Here is a 19,833-nt window from a genome sequence, read left to right on the forward strand (position 1 = left end):
TGTGTAACTGTGTATTACTGGTAATTATGTACAGAGGGCGTTGCTGAGCAGCAGCAGTGGTTTCAACTTAAACATCTGGTTCAGAGCTGTGATGTGTTCACTGACACGTGGCAGTGGATTTCAGTTTGCACTAGTTGTGTGTGTGTGTGTGTGTGTGTATGTGTGTGTGTGCGTGTGTGTGCATGTGTGTGTAAATTCCACCTTCCAAATAAATAATACCCGCCTTAATTGCTTTCCTCATTTCTACGCTGATTTATCAGTTTGCACCCCAGCCCGCCTCCTTGCTCCAATAAAACTGCAGTTACACAGCTGATGTGCGCACACACACACATACATGCACACACACACGCGCGCACAGAGGAATGCTAAATTGAAGGATAATTGTTGTTCTAAGGCTAGGAGAGATTGCAGTGATTTAGTGTGATGCTGAAAGGATAGCATTGACTGTCTTAAGATCTTCCTGACACCGCTGTGTCATTCCAGTCTTGATTGCTCAGATTTACTGTCCCCTTGACAGACAAGTAGCCTCTCCTGCCTCCAAACATCTGCACCGTGTGTTTAAACTTGTATCTCAGACACACACAGACAGGAGCTGACGTTTCTTGTTTTCTCACATCTACATGGCTGTAAAGTTAATGGCATGCTGCTTTTATGGGTGGTGTCTCCTATAAAAGCCCTTCAGCTGATATCTGCCTGTCTTGAGCCCTCTAATCCTTCCAGGGGAAGTCCCTACTGTACAGTGGCACATACACACATACTGCTCATGCAAGCCAACATAGCGTCTCGCCTCAGTCTGTGCTTTTCATGTGATCAGCAGTTTTAGATTTGACACTTGAGCCTTCATGATTGCATGCCACTCTCAGAAATGAGGTTAGAACTACAGTGACTGCAGGTTACTGAGCAAATCACAGTTTGAATTTGATCCTATGTTCACAATTCCTCAATCAGGCTGATTTGATTTTAGTGCACTGCATACAGCCTGGGCTTTCAGTGAGTTGGTATAAGAGCTCTTTAGATATGTTCCATTACCGCTTTGATAACAGTAAGAGTCCTGCTTAACCAAAATAAATGTGATGATTAACACATCACCTGCTGCCTGTTGGATGGTTACCCACACAGGGAAAGATTATGACATTCCTGATGTATTGAGGTGACTGCTGAATGTATCAGCATTCATGTCATATGTTATGTTACGTACATTTATTATTATTATTATTATTATTATTATTATTAAGTTCTTGACTTCATTCTTGAACGTGACTGTTGAACAGTGGTGTAGTGATGGTAATACCTTTCCATAGAATAGGCCTGTGGCTCAGACAGTAGAGGGGTCGTCCACTGATTGGAAGGTGGGTCGATCCCTGGCTCTAGCTGCATGTCGAAGTGTCCTTGAGTAAGACACTGAACCCCAAATTGCTCCCCATGGCTGTTCCATCAGTGTGAGTGTGAGCGGATGTGTGAATAGCTGAACATAGAAATATCGTAGAGCTCTTTGGACATGAAGCACTGTATCGCTCCTGATGAGCAGATCGGCACCTTGCATGTGTATGAAGAGTGTGTGTGTGTGTGTGTGTGTGTGTGTGTGTGTGTGTGTGTGTGTGTGTGTGTGTGTGTGAGAATGGGTGAATGTGGCACGTAGTGTAAAGTGCTTTGAGTAGTCGGCAGACTAGAAAAGTGTTGTATTAATGAAAATCCATTTACCAATTCTCTATGCAATTGAACTATTAGTCCATGTGTTAAGCCGTGCTTACAGCGTCACTCTTTGAATATCTGTCTCAGCAACTGTTTGATGGATTGCAATGAAAGCTGGTACAGACAAGTTGTCAAGAGGATGAATCCGTGAACCCTTCTTCTGGTGCCATCAGCAGGTCAAAATAAATATCTTGATATCATGTCACCAAATTGTGTCCAGGCATTTACCAGGTTTAGTGTGAAATGTCCTCACAACTATTGGATGGACTGTCATGAAATTTGGTGCATGGATATTTGGTAGTGTTTATCTCAAAGCACCACTCTGACAGAGAGCTAATGAAGCACGGCTCTTCACTACATTTTATGAGTGATTCTTTAATTAATTGGATGAATCTTGTTCACGCACTTAATGTACCTGATGAAGACATTACAGTATGCATATATGTGTTTGATGTACAAGTTGGAGCTTTAACCTCAACGACACACATTATTTGGGTGCACATGCTATAGTCATGCAGATTATGCAGTTAGGCTTTTTGTTGGGGCAGCTACGAAGGAAGAAAAGATATTTTCACATCACCAGGAACTCCTCTTTACAGTAAAACATCTTGCTATCTCATGATTTGTGCAGCCCATATGGTATCATCAACTGAGGTTCACTTTGGAGCTGGTGCAGTAAAGTCAGAGTGACCACAGCCCTGCTGGATCATCCTCCATGTGACTATCACGGATACAACTGTACACATAAGCTTCTTTTCATGCTTTATTTCTCCTCGCATGGCAGCCTGAATCTATTTTCCTCTCACGCTCTAACATGTGACATTAATTTGCGAAAAACGTTCTTGTTGTGTGTTATTTCTCCGACAAATGATGCGGCAGGTGTTGAATACAGAGTCAGAGGGATCTGCAGTAAATTAGACTGAGAGAGTCATTCCCCTTTAATTTTTGCCTTAGAAACTGCATTTTCATTCAAGCAAGACACCAATGAGCTAAACGCAGAACCCTATTTTAATACTGCCAGCATGTTGGTATTGTCCATATGAATGAAATCAATTTACAGAGAAAATGAATTGCAGCCAGACAGATTTGACAGTGGTGGTGAAGGTGGAGACATAAAGCAGCAAACACTGCAGTCAAAAAACAGACATGTAACAGGTGATCGACTTTAAACACCATTTACTACGCTTGATTATGTGTTGACTGAAAATCCTGCACAGGTTAACCAACACATCCTCATACCCAAACAGCTGAACAGGTCAATTGCCAGTGACTCCCAAAATGACACATGGCAATGATACATTGCCATTGTAGTTACATACGTCACATATGAAATATAAATGAACTACTTAAGTAAGTTAAAATAACTCATCGTTGATATTTGGTTGACAGTGGCCTTAAACTTCAAACTATGATGACGCTCTATCTCCCTTTCCCCTGGAGATTTGCATGTGATGGGCTCCACGGTCAAGTTAGAAATAATACCTAAGATGTAACGTCTAGTTTGACTTTCAAAATAAAGCTCAAAACAAAACAGTTCACATATTATGACATATCATGATTTTTGGACCGTTAATAACATTGCAGTTTGGTTAGGTTTGGGCACAAAAACTACTTGATCAGGTTTAGGAAAAGATCATACATTGGGTTAATAACTAAATAAGTTCAGTCACATCACTAACATTATTACCTTACGTAATTTACATTTACATACTTATGTAACAAACAAATCAATCTTGACTCTTGGTCACACATGGACGTCATGTGTATGACCCGTCCATCCACCCCCTGACTCCTACTTTTCTCTTACAGTATATGGACTCTTTATACTACTGCTCTAGATAGCCGCTTTTAAAAGTGACGCTAGAGGGATTTAACAGCCTAATTGTATAGTCTGAATGGGAACTGCCATCCCCTCTGCATTTACAATGCAGAGAGGATGGCAGGTTGAAGAAGGTGGCGTTAGGGTCAACAGGAGCCTCTAAGCTTACGTCTGACAGGTTAATGTGACCATGTGTGAATAATCTTTGCTTAGTGTGATAACACACCAATCACTGTTCTCTATCACTTAATCACTTAAATAGTTACAGGAGGCTGTTTAATTCTTTCGTGTACACATTTTAACCCTGACAGACTGCCTCACTGTAACTCAGTACTGTTTAAAACAGGTTATTCTAATTGTTAAAGCTCCCACAGTGAAGGCTGTAACACAGGTTGGCTCTGTTTAATGACATCCAGCAGTGCTCTGTTGTTCTTAATGACCGACTGAAGCTCATCAGATTAAAGCCCAGCATCACCCCATGTTTAAGGCTAGTGAACGTCATCTAATTTAAGCCATTACACACTAATACACCGTTTCCTCTGAGGACTAAATGAGATTAAATTATTACGCTTCCGAGGATCACTCCCTACATGGGCATTAAAGCTCGAGTCTTAGGAGATACTGAACAAAGAGCTAGAAAAGAACGAGAGAGGAAGTTATGTGCAGAATCATATTTGGCACTTTTGTATTTGTGGTTAAATCTCTGGATTCCTGTGGGATTAATTTTGTAACTGTATCACTACAAATAAGAGACATGTCAGCATGTGCAAATGTGTTTGGCTTCATGGATTCATGTCGTGTCCTGTCACAAAGCACTGATGTGTCTCTGTAGCTTCCACAGCAGCTGGGCTGTGGTTGTGTAGGTACGCTGCAGGATGTGTTATACAATCTGGATATGTGATGTGCCCGGGCAGACACATTACAGGTTTAAAGATCAACAAACCTGTCAGGCAGATGAGATTTAGCCAGATTAATAGAAGAGAGCTGAATGTTCCATCTTCTGCTCATGACAGGCCAGTTCAGCGAACCAACAATTTCATAGCTCACCTTCACACATCGGACTTGCTAATATAGTGTGGTTTGGCAGTGCTGACTGTTTCACTGAGCTTGTGTATGTGTGTGTGTGTGTGTGTGTGTGTGTGTGTGTGTGTGTGTTTGAAAAAAAAAAGCCTTCCTCTCATCTGACTTTCAAATGTTGGACCATTTGGCAAGGCCCCCAAAGAAACACGGCACATTGAGATGAGGTGATCTCATTAAAAACCATCCGCAATGTTTCCAGGAAAGTTATCAGAGCGGCTCCCTCCTGTGTCAGGAGTCATTTATCAGGAAATTGAGATTTGTTAGCTCTTTAGTTGCGCTTCTCATCAAGCATGTAAGGAGTTTTGTTGCTGTGCGTGCAGGCTGTGGGAGGAATGAAATAAATAGGTAGTCGGTCTGTTAAATGTTCTGTTGGTTTAGACCAGCAACACCTCCACAGGATCAGCATTTATTTCCACACTCCATCCTCACCTATCCAGTCTGCCCACCTCCACACACCCACTCTCAGTCACAATCAAACACATTTCTGCAGCTGTGGTGCATCCTTCCAAAGCGTTGCTTGGCTGAGAGCAGGTGCAGAGCTCCAGGCTCACACTTCTCTGCATCTCCTGGTTAATCCAAAGTTTCGCTTGGTTTCGAGCTGCATTCGGTGAACCTTCTGGTTGCATGTGGCCTGCTAGGCATAGGTTGGCCACATACTGAGGATTGTAGAGACTGCTGGTCTGAAAAAATGTGTGTTCCTGTGTGAATATATAAAATAAACCGACTGTCGTTCAGCAGCTTGAACCAAGAGCAAACCTCTGTCCCTCCACCCACAGAGAGACAAGCGAGAAAGACTGAGTACCTCACACTGTCACAGTCTCTCATTACTCGTGAATGGTGCCTCAGGGAATTTAATTCAAGTAGCCATGATGACTCGTGGTAAGAGCAGGCGAGCCATATATGCTTTATTTAAAGTTATTATTGTTGATTTTGGCAGCCCATGTGCACAAAAGATGACTGTTTTAGTACCGTACCACCTGACTACAGAGCAGCTTCCTTCCTCGGGCTGTGAGACTCCTCTATCCATCCGCGCCTTAAAAAATAGTTTTGATTTCATGACATAACCTGCCTGCATGAGTCAGAATCCGACGCAGTGACAGACATTATACAGAAATAGCCATTTTTCTTGCAGATGGTCTCCTTTGCTTATGTGTGACATATAGAGGCATCGGTATTAAGACCTTAGTGAGACTGTTTCATTGAAGGTTCCTCTTGTGGGGGCGTGATGACAATAACTAATAGATACTTTCCCTTAAAGCAGTACAGATCTCTTGATTATACCTGACAAGATACTCTGCTTCATCAAAAGGCCTATAAACAAGGCAGGATGACCTGTCGCATTAGTTTAATAGTGTGTTTGCCCACAACAATGCAACATAATGTAGTTTATATAAACTATGGAGGCTTCATAGATACACTGTACTGTACTATTCTCATTATTGAAAGTGTTACATGTGTGGGGCATCATTCTATGCATATTATTCAAACCTAAGCTTGATATATTTGGAATCATATGAAACGTTAGAGTTTTCACTCATGACTTTGCTTTGCTAGAAGATGAGTTTGTGAAGAAGGACCAGCAGATGGGTCTGGCAGAGCTCGGGGGGTTTCATTAGAATAAGGCAGAATGAAGTAAATAGATAAGGAAATAATCTCAAGACACCAGAGCCAATAATAAGCACTGACTGGTGCTCCAGGCTTGCCTCACTGTGTTACAGACAGGACACGGGGTCAGAAAACATTCTTGGTGTATTGTGTCAGGATTAAAATGCATGTGCAGCTCTGGCAGATTCCCGGGGTTGCCAGGTCAGTGAAATAGGAGTTTGTCATTCATGGACATGGGGCAGTGCAGGACACTCAGCAGCAGTTTGGACAACAACTTTATGCTGCGCGTGCATGCTGAGGAACATCAACATCTTTCAGTGCTGGGTCCGTCCTGTCAGCACTGCTCTCATTGTCCTCAGCTTCAAGAGACTTTTCTTTTTGTATTACAGCAGCAGAAAGACAATCAGCCTGTTGCTGATGTGCCTCCAGCAATATACAGTGTGTGGCTGATACTGGTTTACATTGCGGAGCTGATCAATACTACAGTGTTTGTCTCTGTTCAGTCCATGGCGTGTTTTTAATGCAACATTTCAAGCAGATTCAATGAAAATGGAGCAAGGCTTTGTTTTTTGTTCATTTCTATGATTGTTGCTGAAGAGGAATTTCATCCTGACATGATCAATCTAGTACAACTCTGACAACCTATTAAGACGGATTTGAAGTCTCTTCATGTTGATGGCCAGATTCACATTTAGATATGAAATATGAACACATAACTGCGGTGTAGATGTTAAGTTTTAATACGAGAATAACAAGTCAATATGAGTATTGAAGCCTGAAAGCAGTAAGTTAACAATATTTCAGACAATATTGTGCTTGTATGTTGAAGAATCCACTTTGGCATTTCATGGAGTATAGACAGAAGCCTTCAGTGACATTCTATATTTCTCTTTATCAAGAAATGATCAGTGAAAAGACCAAAAACATACATGTGGCGCTGGGCGACATGTTCCTTCATCAACATGAACACACACACTGTACTTTGTTTGACTCAATGCCCCATGTGCTCACTAGAGCACCAAATGTGGATAAATCTGAAAATAGTCCCCAACAAATGCATTATTTCCTCTCATTTGAGTTACGTTTGATTAAAAAGATAGCCGTTTTTAAATATCCTTCAGAAGGAACCCATGGGCCACAGACAGGGTATTTCTACAGTAGATGGACTCAGTATTCTGTATTTCTCACGATATCACCAAATCAAATGAAAAGGCAAAAACCGCTCGGACGATCAAAAACTAGAGGAGATCCAGGCACTCCAAATAAAAGAAAATGTATCAAACCAGGCAGGAAATATTAAAAAAGCCTTTATTGTAGTTGTTGAATTATTAAAAGGCCAGTCATTAAAAAAGCCAACATGTTTCCACCACTAGGTCTGCATCAGGACTCCAAACAGAGCCGCTATAGAAAAGCCTTTTTACTAGAAACTTCATTATTTGATACATTTCCTCACAGTTGGAGAGCCTCTTGTTTTGAAGTACTCTTTTTCCCATTTTCCAAGAACACCTGACACAATTTATATCTACACTGTATTACACCGAGCAGCCAGCCATCTCCTGTTTTTACTGTAAGCCCTATCCTTGAAGCTTTCAGAGCTGGCACTGATGGTAATGCCAGGTGCGTTTTAATAACACACGGGTGAAGACACCTTTTTCGATCAATGGGAGAAGCAAACACACGGAATGTGTTAAAGCATGAAAAGTATCAAGGTTCCATGTAACTGCAATCTTTAGATTCAGGACCTGTTTTTTAATGCGTGCTTGTGTTGAAGTTAGGCTGTAACCTGTATCCAGTGTCTTGTTGCTGGGGAACATGTTTGTGTCCTAGTTAACACTGCAGCAGCTCGGTGGTTGTATATCTGTATGACTGCCTGTCTTGGCACAGCAGGTCTCTGTCTTTGAACCCATGAGACTGTCAACTCTACAGCCCTCTCACACTCCGCCTCCTCTCTTCCTCTCAGCATGGCTGCTGCTCCTCACCGGGAGAAAACTCTTAATTGGAAGAAGTAATTAAACGAAGAGTCTTATATATTTATTTAGCACATCAGGGGAACCTACTGGCTGTGTGCTCTGTCAGCCACAACTGATAATCACAACTGCCAGACTGGGAACATCTCAAGGCACCAGGCACTAAGTCATTTCCTAGTCAGACCGGTCCCATCGACATAGATTGTCATCAGCTTTGAGTTGAAATTAGGCTGATTTGGATTAATGGCCTAAATATGTGGGCCGTGCAGGAACAATAGATGAAGAGGAAACACTTATTTGGTTCCTTATTTAACCTTCCACAGTAAGTGGCAGCATAATGTGTATTGGCCAACCAGGGCTCCTATCAGAGAGCACCAAGCCACTGGGTGTAGTTTAACTTCTTTACTATGTTGTGAGGCAGTAACATAATTACAGGCAGTCACAGGCTGCACATATTGATAGTTGTTTCTGAAACAGACAAAGAATATCACAGCTCTTACATATCTGCTATTTCTTATCAATGAGTAAGCTGTTACTAACACTAATCATCAATTTCTGAAATAAAATGCACAACTCTCATTCTGTGCAAAGGAAAATAATGGCTCCAAAACATCATATCACACATCAGCTACAAGCATACATGGACAGGTACAATATGAAGTGTGCGAGCGAGCCAATTACTGATGAAATAGCAGCGCTACTTTTAAGGTGAGTAATGACGTCCGTCTTAGCTTAAAGAAGCACACTTACAGCAACATTCAGTACTCCTCCCTGCAAACTGAAAACAAGTTACGAAGAGCGTCGTCAGCTGCTTAATATGAAGAGCCAAACTGACACCCGCTCTGACTTCTGTACATGCCGGGAAACACAAGATGTGCTGAGAAGCTCTCTGGGATTTATAATGCTTACTCTAAAGAACTGACTTACATAAATGGTGTAGCAGGGAAATATATACAATATAAGCCACATGTTATCTGTACAAAGGAATTTACAACAGTGCTGCTCCTGCAAGTAGTTCCCTCACTTTGACTTCAAATTTCAACATTTTCTTTTAATGAACCACGACTGCTCTGCAGAAAAATGCCAGTCAGAGTTATGAATCAAAACTAGCAACTTGAAAACACTACATGACTGAAATTTTCAGCAAAAATTTGCACCCCGACCTCATGACTCTTGAGTGCATGCTCTAAAGAATATAATGCTCTGTGATTATTTGATCCTTGGGCAGCACAGTGGCTCCTCACAGCAGGAAGGTTTTGCTTTCTGTGGAGTTTGCACATTGTTCCCATGGGACTCCCCCAGGTGCTCCGGTTTCCGTCACCACCAAAAACATGTATGTTAGGTCAGTTCTCCTGTCAGTGCCCCTGTGTATTGTACACTTCTCTATATTTCACTATGTATGATTTTGTATGTGATGATCAGTGTTGGGGTGATGCATTAAAAATGTGCCGCATTACGGTAACATATTTATTTTTTTAAAAGATCTTGGCTGCTTCATTGCTCGATACAGGTTATTTGGGCATTTTGTTAGAAGTAACTACAAAATAGTGTAATAAGTTATTTATTACTCTATGCAGACAATAATATTGTAATGTAATATATCACTTTAAAATGAAGGTAACTAGTAATATATCGTATTTTGAAAGTAACTTTCCCAACACTGGTGACGATAAACTCCACCTTATTTCTTTTACCAACATGCACCTTTAGTTGACTTAATATTGAAAATATGAGCCCCACGTATTTAGAGATCCCCATGGCCTTCTTCAGCAACACAAAAGCTAAATGTACCTTGTGTTTAGAATATATAGCAAAGATATGTGTCCTCAAGGTCAAAATTGCAGACGTGAATGTCCCTGCCTTACATTTCAATTCTTACTTTCTAACTGTGCAAGACATTTATGTATGTTGTGGAAAGGATGAGGTTGTGGAAAGATTGTGGTTATGGCAAATAAACTATGCTTAGGGCAAGGTTAGGACTGGGCAACTAAAACATAGTTAATGTCATGACAATACTACAGTTACTGAATAGAGAACATTAATTGCAGTAGAACGCAAACTCTAGTCTCCTGCAAAGTCAGACATGGTGCACGCCCGTCCATCACCGTGTCCTCCACCACCAGGACACACTCTGACCTGCATTGACATCGTATGGTGCCTGTGAATCCCAGATAGCAAAATTGTACCAGGCACCCTCATCTAGCCCACATACGGTGTGGAATTATGGCACGTGTGCAGTCCGCTTCTGTTTGCCAGATGAACGTATATCTAGTAGATCGTAGTTCTGGGCTGCAACAGTTTGCTCTCTGGGATGTTTATCATTAGGTGCGAACCTACACAACACACTCTACATTGGATGATGTCTTCCTCTCTGTCTTTAGGCTCTTTGTGCTCATCAGTGCCATCAGCTCTGCTTGAAACAAAGCAAAGTGTCTCCTTGGTTTTACTGTCCATTCCTGACTCAGTGTGATTATGTGTTTGTTGTCTTTGATGAGGGATGGACTGTGATGGGCCATAATGACTAAAATGCAAGGAAGGCCACCACATTGCTTGAGTGCAGACAGCACAGTGACAGAAATGAAACATATCTGGGCTTTTTATAGATTCAAAAGGATGTAGATCAGTACCAGTTTTAGCCACATTACTGTATTTTGTTTTATCTCCAGTGTTGAATACTTCACAACTGCAGTGCTATAACCTCCTCTTCCCTACAGTGCTTTTGATTCTCTGTATTGTTTTTGATCTTCATGCATATTATTTTCCCCAGTCAGCATCTTGACAGCAACCCTGACACAGTGACGGTTCTTTCAAACATTCAGGAGAAAAAAACAACAACAACTCCCCCTAAAACCTGGCACCTTGCCCCCACCTTCACAACCACCACCACCGCTAATGTCAAATACATTTCATCATTTGCAGCATGTGTTTCAATTTCATCACACTTACATGTTCAGCTGCTGTAATCTCTGGGCTGTGCAGGGATCACACAGTGTGACTGCAGGGCTCGCTGAGAATCCTGCTCCACGCTGTTGGTGATGCTACTGCCAGCGTTAATGAGGTCATTTCTCCCCTTCCTCCTTTTTAATGTAACTGTTGAGAGATTTCATCATTTCACTGCAGCGACAGAGGGATTAGAGAGAGACAGAAAGCTGAAAGGAGAGCATGTTGGCCTGTCAGTCAGTCTCAGATCACCTAGCTGCCTCTGATCTTCCACTGTAGCCAGCAGGTGTCAACACCAAGCTCGCTGCTGTGTTAGTGTGCATACTAAAAATTATACTTATTTCCACGTATTTCAATGTCTATTTCTGTCTAGACAAAGTGTGTCTTTAATCATATCCGCTAACATCATTTTATCAGGTTATCTCAGAGAGAGCAAGATCTAATTTTCAGGAAAATCATCCCAGAAAAAGGGTTAAAAAAAAAAACGACATGAAGATGTTCAAGTGACAAAGATGTAGTGGTATAAAGTATAACTGTGGTCTGATTGCGACAAAGCAGGGAATCAGGTGACATTATAGAGCAACACAGTCAACAGAGGCACGAGAGGTAAAGCTGGGTCAACAAAACATCAGACTTTAAAATGGGGGACCGGTGTTTGTTACCATGTTTTTTTACCGACAGTCAACATTGGCCTTTTAACCTTAACAGCATGGCTACTATCGTAAATGGTTAGGGGAGCTTTGGAGAGCCCTGTAAAAGTGTTTTCATAAAACTTTCTGTTTCAACTCAGAAAATCTGACTCTAATTCCAAACCTAACCCTGCCTGATAAAGCACCCTCTCTACTTGGTTGATATCAGCTGGGGCACCATGTAGCAGTCTCAATCATTAATGAGATGGGGCTTGTATGACACACATAGAAGCCAAAGCAGCTTATTACTGTAAATAAGTGTGCTAACAAATAATTTAAAAAATCGAAGTACTAATAGTAGAATCATTATTTAAATCTAAACCTGTATGCACTAGGTATCAAGTCAAGGGAAGCTGGAATTGTTCATTTGTATCGTCTTACCAAAAAGATCATTCCGACAGCTTTGCAGGAAGTATTATTCCCATATATTAACTGTATTAACATGCAGACCATGTTAAACTTGTGACATATGGCCTTTTATTTATGTTTGCCTGAGGCCTGCCTTTATGTGTTTTTTGTTGTGTGCACCACTTCATGCACGTGTGTATGTAGTTTTGTGTGTAAAGCAGCCGGCATGACAGGCAGTACCCCCAGTGAGATTCTGCATGTGTGTGTGTGTGCATTCTTGTGTGACAGAGTGTGTTCATGTGTGTCTCGCCACATGTTTTCATGCTCACGCTAACCTTGTTAAGTGTACCTGGATCAGGTTGAGGACAGCATGTTCAGTATGTGACCAAATGTTTTTTTCCTGCAACCAAATCCAGACTGGGTTTCAGGAAAGACACACACACATACACACACAGACACACACCTGCACCTACCCTCCCTGCCTGTTACCATGTGTGTTCAGGCAGGTCTGTTATCAAAACTGGCTGACTGGCTGCTGAGTGAATCATATAGTCCATTGTCAGTGCACGCCTCAGGATGTTGCTAATGATATACATATTTTTAGCTCTGCGGGCCGAGTCGTCTGTGAGTGTGTTACAGGGCTGCTCAGAGCCTTTGTAGGGCCTTAAGAAGAATTTGATTCCCACCTCAACCTACCCCCCAACTAATGATAGCAGCACATTTTATTTTTTTTTATTTTTATTTATTCATATGCACAATGATAAAAAAACAAGAATTATATTTAATAATACAAAGGCAAATAATTGTGCAGGAGAGGAAAAGAAGCCCAAAGGGCTTATATGAATTCCTCCCCCTCAATATAAAATCACTAAAACAAATTAACCAATAGAAAAAAAAAGAAAAAAAAAAGATAAAAGAGCAAAAAAGGGAAAAAGACAAAGAAAAGACACGATAAACAAACAAACAGAGAGAGAAAAATATCCATAAAATATCCATAACACAAAAACATTGACTAGGTGATTCACAATTTCTTTTTAGAGGAGTATTCACTGTCAATAAAAACAGAGATTTTCGTCATTTTCTACCTGAAAAACATGCAGATGCAGTAGTTTTTACCTCTGAGGGACAGGCACCAACAACCTTCACTGACAGGATAGGGCAGAGGCAATACCTGGGGTAAATCAAAGCTGGCAAAAGCACTCGCTGCTACTGTGAGCGTACATTAGGGTTGAAGGGTTCTCCTGTAATTGGTACGTCTGCAGATAATTATAAAATTATACTGATTTTAATTTTCTGATGGTTTTCTTCCATCATCTTTCTTTTGTGCTCTCTTTGCTCGCAATGTTTACCAACCAGTTGCCATGGAAATGTGGCTTTTAGCATTGAACAGTCTCCTGCATCCTACCCCGGTTCTGCTGTGATAGAGAAAACAGATACAGGTAGTTTATAAGTCACTGATGCACTATACTGTTGTTTATAATTGTCACATGTCAGATTTCAGGTCATTTTCCTGCCTGTTTTGGTCTTGGTCTACTTCCCTGAAACAGGAACTCTGCTGGTTTTCAACCAGCTTTGTATCACTACAGTGTAGGTAGTAATGTTACACCTCTCTTCATTTCGCCTGAACCCAGAGCCTGACACTCTTTTTCCAACAAAAAATGAAAGATGATGAAGTTGAAGCGTTTTGCATTGGCTTCATCATTTTAGGGCTGTCGTTTCTACTTTGTATTTGGGCATTTTTGAATGCCCAAGTCCATGGGCACAAAGAGTACAGTCGGATCGAGAGAGAAAGCTGCCCTTCTGTCTCTCTCTCTCTCTCTTGGATCCATTGAGGGGCGTCTCACCCAACTCTGATCAAGCCGTTGAGCAAGGCAGTGCTGATCACATACATACAAAGTTTGTTTCACTTTTTTTTAACTCACCCCCAAGAAAGACTTCTAGTAAACAACAACAGTGAACAATTTTGTGTTTAAAACTGCTCTCACTCCAGCAAGAGGCCCCATTTTGTATGTTTTCAGTTAACTTGGTTTGTTGCCAGGTCTTTAAGGTTGTGTCATTACTTTAGGTTGTCTTGTTCTGCTCTTACCTTCCACACAAAAGGCTCTTAGTGATGACTTGTTTGGTCGCTCTATCTCAGCCAACACAAAGCTGTAATAAGGCTTCTGCAAAGGGTGACTGCTGTTTGGAGAGCAACACAGCAGCACGTCACCCCTGGAGGAACAATACCAATTCAAATTCATTCATCCTCCTGAATACTGCACCGCCCCTTCATTTCCTGGGTTTTTTCAAGACGGCAGACAAGGTCTGAATTCATTTCCGCTTGAGTCTGTTTTTGCTCAGCTGGAATACCAACCTGAGCTGAATGGCAGGTATATTAGAATAACCTTTCTTATTTGAGCTGGGTGCCACATTATATACAATTCTAATGTAATAATGTCACTGGCTGACCAGAAAGCAGGCGGAGGGGGTTCTTTTGTGTGTCAGGGTTGATGTGTTTTGACATTTTAAATGACTTTTAAGTAGTTGGATATCCCCAATTTTCTACCAGGTCTAGAATCATTTCAGATCCAATCAGGATATCCTCCCCTTACACCACCCTTTCATCCAAATATGGTCACTTCTAGCTCTAAGAACCCAAGATGGCGACGCCCATTATGCCAAACTCAAGTATTCAAAACCATAGTCCAAAAACCAATGAGTCGGTTTACACTTGTTTCAAACATGTTGACAAGTTGATGTACTGTACTAGCAAGTGTGTGTGCTGCTAACACTGCTGAACATACAGAACAAAGTTGATATTTGATAGTCTGAAAAATCTAATTATGACATAAATATTGTTAACACAAACACTTTTTGATAAATAGACCTGTCCAAGAATTGTGACCAAGAGATGTAGTGAGGAGGACATTTTATACTGTATGTGTATATACTTGTCAGAAAAGCTAAAATTGGGCACCAGTGTTGACCCAGGCAATTTTTCAGTTGGCCCTCTTTTTGCATCTTAATCAGATATAAAAACATTGTCTGCCTCAGAAACCAGGGTTAAGTTCCAGGCAGCGTTGCTGCTCCTGCTTGTGCAGTTGTACTACAGAACACAGTTGGCAGTGGTTATAGATGGGAAGCCAGTGAGGGATCATGACCTTGTTGCTGCGCTAGTGACCCCTAATGGTTGTTTGGAGGGCTGTACAGAGGGGTTAGGATGTGAATCTTCATTCTGGCTCAACACTTCTGATGAGGCAGGTAGGTAAAAGACGTGGACTGAAACATCACAGTGATGCTAACTACATTCTATCAGCCGGGACATCTGACTGTCTCCTTTAAATGGAATGTGTGAGCTTATGAAAATGTTCCGCAGCAGCAGCAGCAGCAGCAGCAGCAACGTGTTATTCCTGAGGCTGTAATGGGATTGGCTTCCTGTAGACGAGACCAGGATAAAAACATGTATTCAGACATAAATGTAGGTGGAAAAAGTAAGTGTGTGTGTGAAGTCAGCAGATTTTCTTCACCTCCATATGGCCGGTGTTTAGCTGGACCTCAGACAGAGCTGCAGCTAATACAGCTAACAGAGCTCCACCCAGCACTTTGAACTTCCCCAGAAGTATATTATTACACACTATTCATGGACGTAATGCTTGTTTCTGCAAGAGATTAATTGCAAGTCTTTGTTACTGTGGAAGTCATAAAAACATCTTTGAAAAAGTCCTCCACCCTCAGTTAAATTTGAAGTTCACTTAAAATGTGTTTGTGTGTGGCTGTGTCACTGTGTGTGTGGCAGGCAGTGTGGTTCCACAGGGAAACTGGTAATTTCTCTCAGAAGTTCATATTTTAGAAAGTGTGTGTGAGTGTTGTCAGAGCACTGCCAGCTTGTGTTTGAAATTTCACAGCCGCTTTGAGCTCATAAAGTGTCCAATAACCAGCAGGGCCTGGAAGCACATAAGCTACCGTATGGCCTCAGCCTGGTGTGCTGCCTCGCACATAAATCTGAATTTACAATGGATTTCCTAATGTTACTGTTTCTCTGCACCACACTGAAGGATTGCACTGTTTTTGGAATACGACACCAATAGAGACAGAATCTTTAGACATGAACGTGCATGCAGTGTGTGTGTGTGTGTGTGTGTGTGTGTGTGTGTGTGTGTGTGTGTGTGTGTGTGGTTTCATTGTCAGTAGCTGGGCTGGAGGTGAGGATGTGAATGGGAGGTTATCTGTCCCTGCCAGCAGTATGAGCCCCCTGCTGTGGATCAGAGACCTGGGAAAAGATATTGTCTGCAACAGAAAAGTCACAGTCTCAAGTCACCGTTTAAGTCACTTATCCACTGCCTGTCAGACACGTCCACACTATTTTGGACAGAAATCAAAAATTTAAAACAACATTTCATCCCTGCTGGGTTTAAAAAAAAAAAAAGTTTTTTTTTTTTTTAAAGATAATTACTAAAATCTCACAGTCCTCAATGAAACACTGGAATAAGAAAGAGTCAAATATCATCTTCCTTCTCCATTTTGTTGGCCAAAATATAACCATGTGTTGCTGCCAACATCAATTGTTTAAGAGTAGGGATGCAAATTTTAAGTCATTTCTTTAATCGATAGTCGGCTGCCTGAACAATCGATCATTGATTAATCATTAACAATATATGAAATATGTTGAACATTTTCCTTTAGAAAACAGTTTTAAATAACCACTGACATGATCTATGTTTGATGTAACTCAGAGTCGGCTACATTAGGAGTTAAAAGAACAGACATAGTAAACATAAAGTTACCTGAGTGATGAACCAAATAACACAAAATAATGACTTCATTTTAATTACGGAGCTTCTGTCTGTCACTGGCAAGATGGTTTCTTAATTTGTTCATGTTTTGCATGTTTGCATGTGTTTACTTATGTTGCAGCATGTTCGCTCTGTCGACCACTGTAGGCTACTATAATATTGGGGCTCAAATATGCTATATGCTAACCAAAGCTGATGGTGATGACAAGGCAGCTAAATTGAAACCCTTTGATGAAATCTGAATTTAGAATACTCGTTGTCATTTGGTGGCTAGCCATCCAAAACCACGTAACCTTGGTTCCAACCCTGGTTATGAGTCCGAAAGGCAAAATGGAAAAATCCAAAAAACAAAAAGATTAATTTTAAAATAAATTGATATGCAGTGACACAACCACCAGACACACACAAGCTGAGATTTCAACCTCTACCCCTTGTTACTCTGCTCTGAGTACTGGCAATTCAAATGTTGTGGTGAAGGAGGGGTAAATACCAGAAACCACAGCTGAAATTAAAAAAACATCCTTCCAAGCTGAAAACGTATTGGCATGAGTTTGAAATGGAACCTGTTGGTTTTGCAGTTAAATGCATCTGTTAATCCATCACCACGAGCTACACAGCCTTACTTTCTTCCACCCTGCTTCAATGTGAAACTTGTGTTGATTCTTGTCTTGAATCTTTTATGTAATCCTCTCCTGGTGGGGGACCACATTTCTCTCATGCAGGGAACATCAATGGCTATGTTTAAATGCACACCAGTAATCCAGTCATAATGCGATTAAGGCAGTAAGGCAAGTGCGCTGGAACTCATAGAAACATCATACTTTGATTAATACGCTTCTGCTCATAGCTGCAGTAAACAGAACTGTAGAAACACGTGTACATGTGTTCCTTTTGCTCATGTTGATGTTCATCCAATCCTTTTTTTCTTTGCATTCGCAAAAAACAAACACATGAATCAACTGCTTGATGATACTTCACTCTGCTCTGTAGTCTGGAAATAGGAATTTTAATGTTGACGAGTAGGCGACCCATCCTTTCACCATTTTGTGCCAGACAGGATGTGTCATCCCACCATCATGCTCTGGGTGTCCTCCAAGTTGAACATTTATAGAATACCTCCACAGGAATGCAACCGGGCGGCATTTTGATCAGATGCCCCAACCATCTACACTGAACCTTTTAAATGTGAAGAAGCAGCGCTTCTACACGCTCTGTTTCAGAGTGTCTAAGGTCCTCACCCCACGATTAACAGAACATTCTGGTGTATTCTGACGTTAGCAGGCCAAAGCTTCCCTCCTCCTTCCCTGTGGGGAGCAGTGACCACTATTTTCTGCAGAAATTTCCAGTTATATGTCTTTTGGGATTGTCCTCTTGTCTTCCTGCCTCTGTCGTCATTCCTCATTTTTACTTTTATAATTCCTCGTCTATGTTCAATGGATCAAATAAATACAGCTGGCTATGACTCACAGTCATCCTCATGACAGTCCATGGAATAATCAGTCATTGCACTTAGCTTTTTGAATTTCCTTCATAGACAGTACGAATGCAGTGAAAGTTAAGTCACACATGTAAACAAACCAACGTGCACAGATGAATGGCAAGTTGGCCCAGATATACTGTAGATCAGATCCATATATCTGAGCAGTTATCCATCATGACCAGCCAAAAGGGCTACTTCCTATCTACTCTCTCACTCTGTGTCTTGTGTGTCCTTGAGTCGTACTGATGGGCAGTATTCCCAGGAACCACCTCTGGCCAAAGTTCAGAACCAGTACAGGAAGTGATGTGTCCTGTATGTAGAAACACAGAAAATAAGGCTGTGGAGGTCAGGGTGGTGAATGGGTGTGTAGTATATCTCACTTTCATGCAGTAGACCCAGAGGAGCATTCAACATCATCATGAAATGGAATCCCAGAATGAACCATTTTAGTTGCCAAGCACAGTGACTGTAGAAAGCAAACATTTGATAACATTGGGTTTGGACATAATGTTTCACAGAATCATCCAATACTGAAAATGTTGTCTCTCAGTATGATTGATGTTGGGCTACGTCACATACTTTTGTACGGTCACTCCTCGAACTACTACGTCACTACTCTATGTTGTTGCACTCAGTTGTATGTCCTCTGTATGTAAAGTTAGCATGATTGTCAGTCACACAACTGTCACACAGGTGCCTCAGACACTGTTTCAGATACAGTTAAACAATAGATAAACCTAAAATATATAAGACACAAGATTATATTGGTATAATGATATTTTCATTTTCAAATATTAATTATTTATTTTGTTACTCAGGAGCTCTTCTGGTTTTCAGGATTATAATGTTTTACAACAGTGATCAGAAGCGTAGTGTTTTCCTCTGAGGCTGCCCTGCTGACTGCGAGCCAGGTACACACGCACTGAACCAGTTCTCACTGCCAAGTCAGGAGCCTTTTGGCCCTGAGAAGGAAACATGTGAGCCCCCTCATGAGACAACCATATTCATAATGCATCAACGGGAATACAAGCACAATTACTTTGAACAGCCCTGTAATCAGTCTCACATTTATTTCCACACTACCAGATGTGTGGGTCACTCCAGTCCGTCAGGAATCTGGAGAATCTAAATCTGCCAGTCTCACTGCAATGAAGGTTCAAAGTGTTCCACATAAAAGTCTTCATAAATGAACGGAGCATCATTTTAATATGAATCCATAATGTCAATCAAAATAAATAGGCAACTTACGGTTTTACTGCAAGAATATCTACAGTGGATCTGACAACTTGCATCGTGTTTGCACAACATGTCTGAAGTTTGTTCTTATTCTTTCAGGATCACCATGAAGGATGTTTCCATGTTGCTGCCATGTGCTGCTGATGATCAGTGTTTCGTAAAGTTACTTTTAAAAGTAACTCATTACTTAACAAGATTACTGCCA

Source organism: Pagrus major, chromosome 4, assembly GCF_040436345.1.
Source record: "Pagrus major chromosome 4, Pma_NU_1.0".
NCBI classification, from domain to species: Eukaryota; Metazoa; Chordata; class Actinopteri; order Spariformes; family Sparidae; genus Pagrus; species Pagrus major.